Source organism: Ictalurus furcatus, chromosome 12 (assembly GCF_023375685.1).
Source record: "Ictalurus furcatus strain D&B chromosome 12, Billie_1.0, whole genome shotgun sequence".
NCBI classification, from domain to species: Eukaryota; Metazoa; Chordata; class Actinopteri; order Siluriformes; family Ictaluridae; genus Ictalurus; species Ictalurus furcatus.
This window is the reverse complement of record NC_071266.1, coordinates 26148492-26155958: the sequence shown is the minus strand read 5'-3', so window position 1 is coordinate 26155958 and position 7467 is coordinate 26148492. Positions and strand designations below refer to the sequence as shown.

At 38.3% G+C, this 7467-nt stretch overlaps 1 protein-coding gene across 1 annotated transcript in view; it reads left to right on the top strand.

Moving 5' to 3' along the window:
• Nucleotides 1-2547: 2547 nt before the first annotated feature.
• Nucleotides 2548-7467, top strand: part of LOC128615528 (NACHT, LRR and PYD domains-containing protein 12-like) — a 298796-nt gene continuing 293876 nt past the window's right edge. The window contains exons 1-3 of the mRNA XM_053637702.1: nucleotides 2548-3208; nucleotides 3259-4190; nucleotides 4775-4993. The gene's annotated coding sequence lies outside the window, so the exon portion shown is untranslated. The remainder of the gene's footprint in view (nucleotides 3209-3258; nucleotides 4191-4774; nucleotides 4994-7467) is intronic.

The window sequence follows — 7467 nt, the reverse complement described above, 5'->3', positions numbered from 1 at the left end:
AACGCTACCACTGAGATTCCACACTGCACACGTGGACTCCAGATCTTCTGTGAAAAGGAAATCGCCGCTACTGCACTCTCGGTCTCTCTTTATCTGTATACGTGTGTGTGTGTGTGTGTGTGTGTGTGTTACACAACACCGAGTGTGTAGTTCTCTACGTGTACAGTAAACACACGCCCTTGTGCGCTGGACATTCTGGTATCTAGCAAAACCCAAAAAATGTAAAAATATGCCTTTCTTTTTTTACGGCGCGATAACAAGCGACGAGTGAGATTATTAACAGTCGTGACCTGCCCACAAGACGCAAACTCACCAGGAACCTGTCGCTTGCTAGCGTGAACTCTGCCTCAGACACGAGTGAGTCAAAGCGCTGAGGTGATTTTTTACATTCTGCTGAATTCTGTTGAACTTAAAGCTGCAGTACTGAACTTTTGCCTCTCTATCGCCATCTCTGTTTGAAACGGGAAACGCGATACCTAGCTGAATCAAGCGAACACGTGCGCTAATGTTAGCTGGTTACATACTGAGCCACTGAAATGTCTTAAATGTTCAGCTAATAAAAGCCATGTCTGTGTCAGTCTTCAGTCCCTTCAGATCTCGGAGCTTTCACCACGTCTCAAAAGCCATGCTGATATTTATTCTGGTTTCAGCATGGGCTCTGTCGCGTTCCCTTTTCACTGCATTCTCTCTAGTTCGAGGTTCCTTGGTTTTGACAGCAGCTGATTCCCCAGATGTGACTGATGATTGTGTTTAGAACGATCCAGATTAAAGCAGCCGTCTAGATGACCGGTTTCAATTCTAAGCAACTGTTGTAAGGAAAAGCTACAAACACTCCACCTTCCTCAGCCCCCACACACGTGATATAGTATCCTGCTCGTCTTCTTTCTGTTAACGCGCGTGACGAAACCACGCGAAGGCGAAGGACGTCACGAATGAAGTTTTGAACACTGATTTTTTTATGTACATGTTCAACAATTGATTTGATTTATGTTCGTTTTTAACCAAGAAAAGTTCCTTACCGCAGCTTTAAACCACATGTTTAATTGTATATGTCATGTTTACCGGACGATTGTCTTTTTATTTATTGATGTCATCGTGCAATACAGGTGTGTTTAATTGCTGTGTGTGTTTTATTGCTTTAGTGTTTTATTTCTCTTCGGATTGCAGTCCTGGTTTGTTATTACTAATGTTATTACTAACGTTATTACATACAGTCAAACTGTAATAACCTAATAGTAATATTATGGGCCTTCACACTCACATACAGAGCAACCGTGTGTGTGTGTGTGTGTGTGCGTGTGTGTGTGTGTGTGTGTGCGTCGCTGCATTCTGACTGTATACAGTGCGTATGAGTTTAAAACACAAGCCATAAAATGTTATTATTTGTCCTGATCACTGAGACTGAATTAGTGAATGTAAAAAAGAGCTGTGATTTAAATTCGAGACTGCCCGTGTGTGTGTGTGTGTGTGTGTGTGTGTGTGTGTGTCCTGTACAGTAAGTGCTTGTGCCATGCAACAGTATGTACAGTATGTGGTTCCAACATGTGATCTCTCCAGCTGCATGCAGAAATAAACTAAAGAGTCTCTCTTACAGCAAAGTGAAATGAGTTCATTTTATTGAACACAATTTTTTTTTTTCTATTTAAAATGAATCTAAATGATCCGACTCAGAGTCGGTTTGTTTTTTGAACGGCACATCACTCACAGTGAATCAGTTTTAACCGAAAGCAGCGACTATATTTGCAGCAATTTTCTGTAAATAGTAACACAGTGTGCCTTGTTTACTACGCTGACTACATTTACAGTAGCACTTGTTTCTGGGAGTGATGGAGAGATGGCATTAATCAGTTTTCCTCTTCACTTTTGGAGGAAAAGGGGATTGCCCCCATAACATGGAATACATTTATAGTATGTATGCATTAATATTTCTTTTGCTTCTGTGGTTAACAGAAGATAACATTAGGATGTGATTTATTTTAAGACATTCACATAAGCATGCACAACAAGTGAACATCAATGAACGCAAGCAACTGCTCAGTTTAACCCACGAAAGAAGTTTGGTCAATAGTGTAAAATAAACAAGGCAAACAATGGCATTTTATTATACAACATTTTATTATATAATATATCCAGGGAGAGAGAAGATAACTTGAATGGGCGGTCTTCATAGAAACTCATTCCACCTCCTACAGGGAGAGAAAGATGACAAAGCAGGCCACTTCTGTGCAATTCCTGGAAAGTGATTATTCTGAAATTAATGAGTGAAAATGATCAATAAAACGATGGTGCCTATAAAAAATAGTGTACCCCGTATTATATATTCCTCTCCTTCTTCTTATTATTATATTATATAATCACTTCCGTATTCTCCGATTCCTATAGAATTCTAGTTTATTCCTATAGAATTCTAGTCTAGGGAGTGTCGCTGTTTTTCACTTCGCGCTTATTATTATTATTATTATTATTATTATTATTATTATTATATAATCACTTCCGCATTCTCCGCTTGTTTTCCCAAAAGCCGCAGTTTCATGTAAATGAGGGGGCGGGCTTTAGCGTCACCATTGGTCCACTACAGCTCCTCCTCTAGCCAATAGTAGTGCATCAGTTTATCGGAAAGTGAAAGAGTTTCTCTCTCAGCCTCGACTGCATTTTGTCTCTGTTGGAAAAGCAGAAAAACCGCAACACCAGGCAGAAACGGTGATATTAATGTCACACAACATGGACTGCTGAATAAAAGTAAGTTATTTCTTTAACAGAAACGACTTTATATTTTATTTTACTGGTGTAAAAAGAGCAGTAAGAAAACTGCGTGACTTCCCCGGAACTGAAGCCATCTTCCCTGCAGCAGGGCGGTGGTTCAGACAGAAACGGGAACAGGACAGGAGTATTCTAAAAGCGACTCGTGTAAACACCTTAATCACAATATTGTCTTACTCAGAATAAGGGCAATAATTAGATTACTGCTGTCCATGGAAACGTAGTTTACAAAGTTCGTGGTTAGTTGAAGGTTTTCACACTGCGGGTAAGTGAAAGAAATAAAATACACTGAGATATGTAAGAGTATAAAGAAATAAAATCAAGTAAAGTCGAGTATAAAGAAATAAAATACACTGAGATATGTAAGAGTATAAAGAAATAAAATCAAGTAAAGTCGAGTATAAAGAAATAAAGTCAAGTAAAGTCGAGTATAAAGAAATAAAGTCAAGTAAAGTCGAGTATAAAGAAGTAAAGTCGAGTATAAAGAAATAAAGTCAGTGGTTAGTTGAAACATAATTATAAACAGCAGCAGAAAATGTGAAGAGAAGAAAAGACTGGTAGAAATCCGACACGCGTAGGCTTACTCGTGATCCAGTCCAGTAGGTGGCGGTATCACACCAACAGTCACGAGGTGTGTTTAATTGCTGTGTGTGTTTTATTGCTTTAGTGTTTTATTTCTCTTCGGATTGCAGTCCTGGTTTATTATTACTAATGTTATTACTAATGTTATTACATACAATCAAACTGTAATAACCTAATAGTAATATTGTGGGCCTTCACACTCACATACAGAGCAACCGTGTGTGTGTGTGTGTGTGTGTGTGTGTGTGTGTATGTGTGTGTGTGTCACTGCATTCTGACTGTATACAGTGCGTATGAGTTTAAAACACAAGCCATAAAATGTTATTATTTGTCCTGATCACTGAGACTGAATTAGTGAATGTAAAAAAGAGCTGTGATTTAAATTCGAGACTGCCCATGTGTGTGTGTGTGTGTCCTGTACAGTAAGTGCTTGTGCCATGCAACAGTATGTACAGTATGTGTTTCCAACATGTGATCTCTCCAGCTGCATGCAGAAATAAACTAAAGAGTCTCTTTTACAGCAAAGTGAAATGAGTTCATTTCTTCAACTCTATTCATTCATTCATTTATTTATTTCCAATTTAAAATGAATCTAAGTGATCTGACTCAAAGAGTCGGTTCGTTTTCTGAACGGCACATCACTCACAGTGAATCAGTTTTAACCGAAAGCAGTGACTATATTTGCAGCAATTTTCTGTAAATAGTAACACAATGTGCCTTGTTTACTACGCTGACTACATTTACAGTAGCACTTGTTTCTGGGAGTGATGGAGAGACGGCATTAATCAGTTTTCCTCTTCACTTTTGGAGGAAAAGGGGATTGCCCCATAACACAGAATGCATTTACAGTATGTATGCATTAATATTTTTCTCTTTTTTCGCTTCTATGTGTAACTGGTCCATCCTGCCTAGCTACACTGCGTTGTGTTCTGGTGCACAATAGACATTGGACACCGGCGTATCTTGTTATATCTGTTACATATGTTGTTATATGTTACATATTACATAGGGTTAACATGAGAACATTAGGATGTGATTCATTTTAAGACATTCACATAAGCATGCACAACAAGTGAACATCAATGAATGGAAACAACTGCTCAATTTAACCCACGAAAGAAGCGGAGAATGCGGAAGTGATTATATAATAATAATAATAATAAAAATAATAATATTAATAATAATAATAGTAATAATAATAATCACGAAGGGAAAAACAGCGCAAGCGTTCAAAAAAAGAAAACATGAGCAGAAATTGTCAGAGATCACAAACACACAGTAATATAACCAAGGAAAACGATTTTGTGTGCGATTCAGAAAACTTTGAATTCATGTTTCAGTTTTGTGCAATATCATTTTTCATGTGTTTTTAAATATTTGATTCACGCTTATTATTCTTTACCGGTTATTAACATACCGCCCCGTTCTGCAGGCTTCAGCCGGTAGGGGGCGGAGCCAAACGTCACAGGTAGTGACGTCAGTTTACCGGAAAGTGGAAGAGTTTCTGCCGACCACAAAAAGCAGGAAGAAGAAGAAGAAGTTTCTCTCTCAGACTCGACTCCATTTTGTCTCTGTTGGAAAAGCAGAAAAACCTCAACACCAGGCAGAAACGGTGATATTAATGTCACACAACATGGACTGCTGAATAAAAGTAAGTTATTTCTTTAACAGAAACGACTTTATATTTTATTTCACTCGTGTAAAGACAGCAGTAAGAAAACTGCGTCACTTCCCCGGAACTGAAGCCATCTTCCCTGTAAAGCTGCTGTTTATCAGCTGTGTGTTATGTATTTTATATATAAGTTTCTCTCTTCGATGAACATTCAGTGTTTGGGGGATTTAGATTTATTAGTGTGGAACAAACATCATATGTTTTAAGATCTGTCTTCTACGGAAGTCCAGAAAAGGCCATGATGATGTATAATAATCCCCCGTCGTTGTGTTTGTACAAACAGTACTTCCGGTTTAATTTCTCTCTGCAGCAGGGCCGTGGTTCAGACAGAACACCTTCACAATGGAGCGGTTCAGAGAGGTTTATTTTCAGCTTGGACTCGAGTATAAAGAAATAAAGTCAGTGGTTAGTTGAAGGTTTTCACACTGCGGTTAAGCAGCAGCTCTTCCTGAAATCTCGCTTCATCTAGATGCACATAAACAGCAGCAGAAAAAGCTCCTTCACTTTCATACTAAACCATCATTTTAAATAAATAAGGAACACAACAAACACAACAACTGACAGTATTTATGAGTGTACAGGAAGAACGTTTTTATAACCCTTTACATTTAAATAATGGCTAAATCAATCAAGTTTATAGAGACACTATAAAGTAGTAAGCCAAATAAATATATATTTACTAAAACATCTTTTAAGAAACTGTATTATTATTATTGTTGTTGTTGTTGTTGTTGTTATAAATCGAACCGTAAATATTTTTTTAAACATGTAGATTGATAACAGTTCATTTCACAGAGGAAGTCCGACACCAAAATGTTAATATTTTATTTTGTGTTAAGACTGATGTAAAAGAGGTGATCAAACCCTCTCAGATCAGTTCATAGGGACCTACTATAAGCTCACAATAAAGATCAATTCATTTTACTGGAGAAAATTTTTTCATAATTTTTTGAAAGAAGACAAAGTTTCTCGGGGGAACGGAAAAGCATCAAAATATAAATTTTCCTCCAATCTCATATGATTTTTCAGCACCATGTCCCCTTAGGGGCTCCGCAGGATAGTGTTCCTGTAGCTCAGTACTATCCTGTAGACGTTGTTGTTACCCAGATGAGGATGGGTTCCCTTCTGAGTCTGGTTCCTCTCAAGCCACTCAGTGGCTCGCTCAGTTGGGATAAATTCGCACCTTTAATATCTGTATACCGTGTTGATATTTCTGTAAAGCTGCTTTGAGACAATGTCTATTGTAAAAAGCGCTGTACAAATAAAATGTAATTAAATTGAATAGAAGTAACTGTAATAAAATGATTAATTAGTTAGTTAATATGATGATTTTTTGGCCATATAGTTTTAATGATAATTAAATGTGACACGGTAATACTAACCGGGAATTTTATCATGAAACCGGTAACCGTTTCATCCCTAATAGCGATCCATCCAGCTATCATCATATTGATAATCATTCATGTAGTAAGACTCTTCAGAATGAATTGTGATAATAGATGATAATAAATCACTGGTTTAGTAACAGAGGGTTGTGACGTTACTGTTGTGACTTGAAGCCACTGATTCCAACATTACTTCAAGAGGATGAAATACTCATTTTACTGAAAGATGTAGATATGTCATATTGCTATCTTGTAAATAAGATTTGTCTATGAACTATGAATGACTGACGTGGTGTGAGAGATGCGTTTCCAAAGCAACGGCACAAACGTTATTATGGGATGTGTAAAAATATTCGACACTCTAGGTCAGGGGTGCCCAATACGTCGATCGTGCTCGACCGGTCGATCGCAAAGCGAAATCGTAGGGAGAGGACATTTTTCAGTCTTTTAAAAGACTTAATTGACAAAACGCAGCTCCCAGTGTGCAAATTGATATCAGTCAATGGTTGAGCAGCGCAAATGGATTCATTGCCAAGTGCAGGGAAGACGATGCTTTCCCTGACTTCCTTAACTACCACTGCATAATACACCAACAAGCTCAATCAGCTAAGTTAATGCTCAGTTAATGCCTTTAAACGGAAAATGCAACTTCTGTCCTCAAAGCTGCAGCGCCATGATTTTGGGAACTTCCAAAATCTCGCGTCAGAGCTGGAGACGCAGCGGAAGGCTTGTGCGCAATTGAACATTGCACGCTACACGGAGCAGATTGACAGCTGTCGGTCAGAGTTTGACAGATGCTTTCAAGACTTAGCTTTACTGGAGCCAGTCGCTACATTCATGTGCTACCCGTTTAGGGACAATGTTGAGGTTGATTCACTCGCATCGAAAATTGCACCGCTGTTTCACCTGAACTCGTCTGAAGTGGAGGATGAGATTTTGAAACTACAGAGTATCATTCAGCTGAAGTCCAGGGCTCATGGACAGTTTTGGAACTTCCTCACAGGGGAAAAGTACCCAAACAGGAGGAAATGTACAACCTCCTTGACTGCATTATTTGGCTCTACTTAT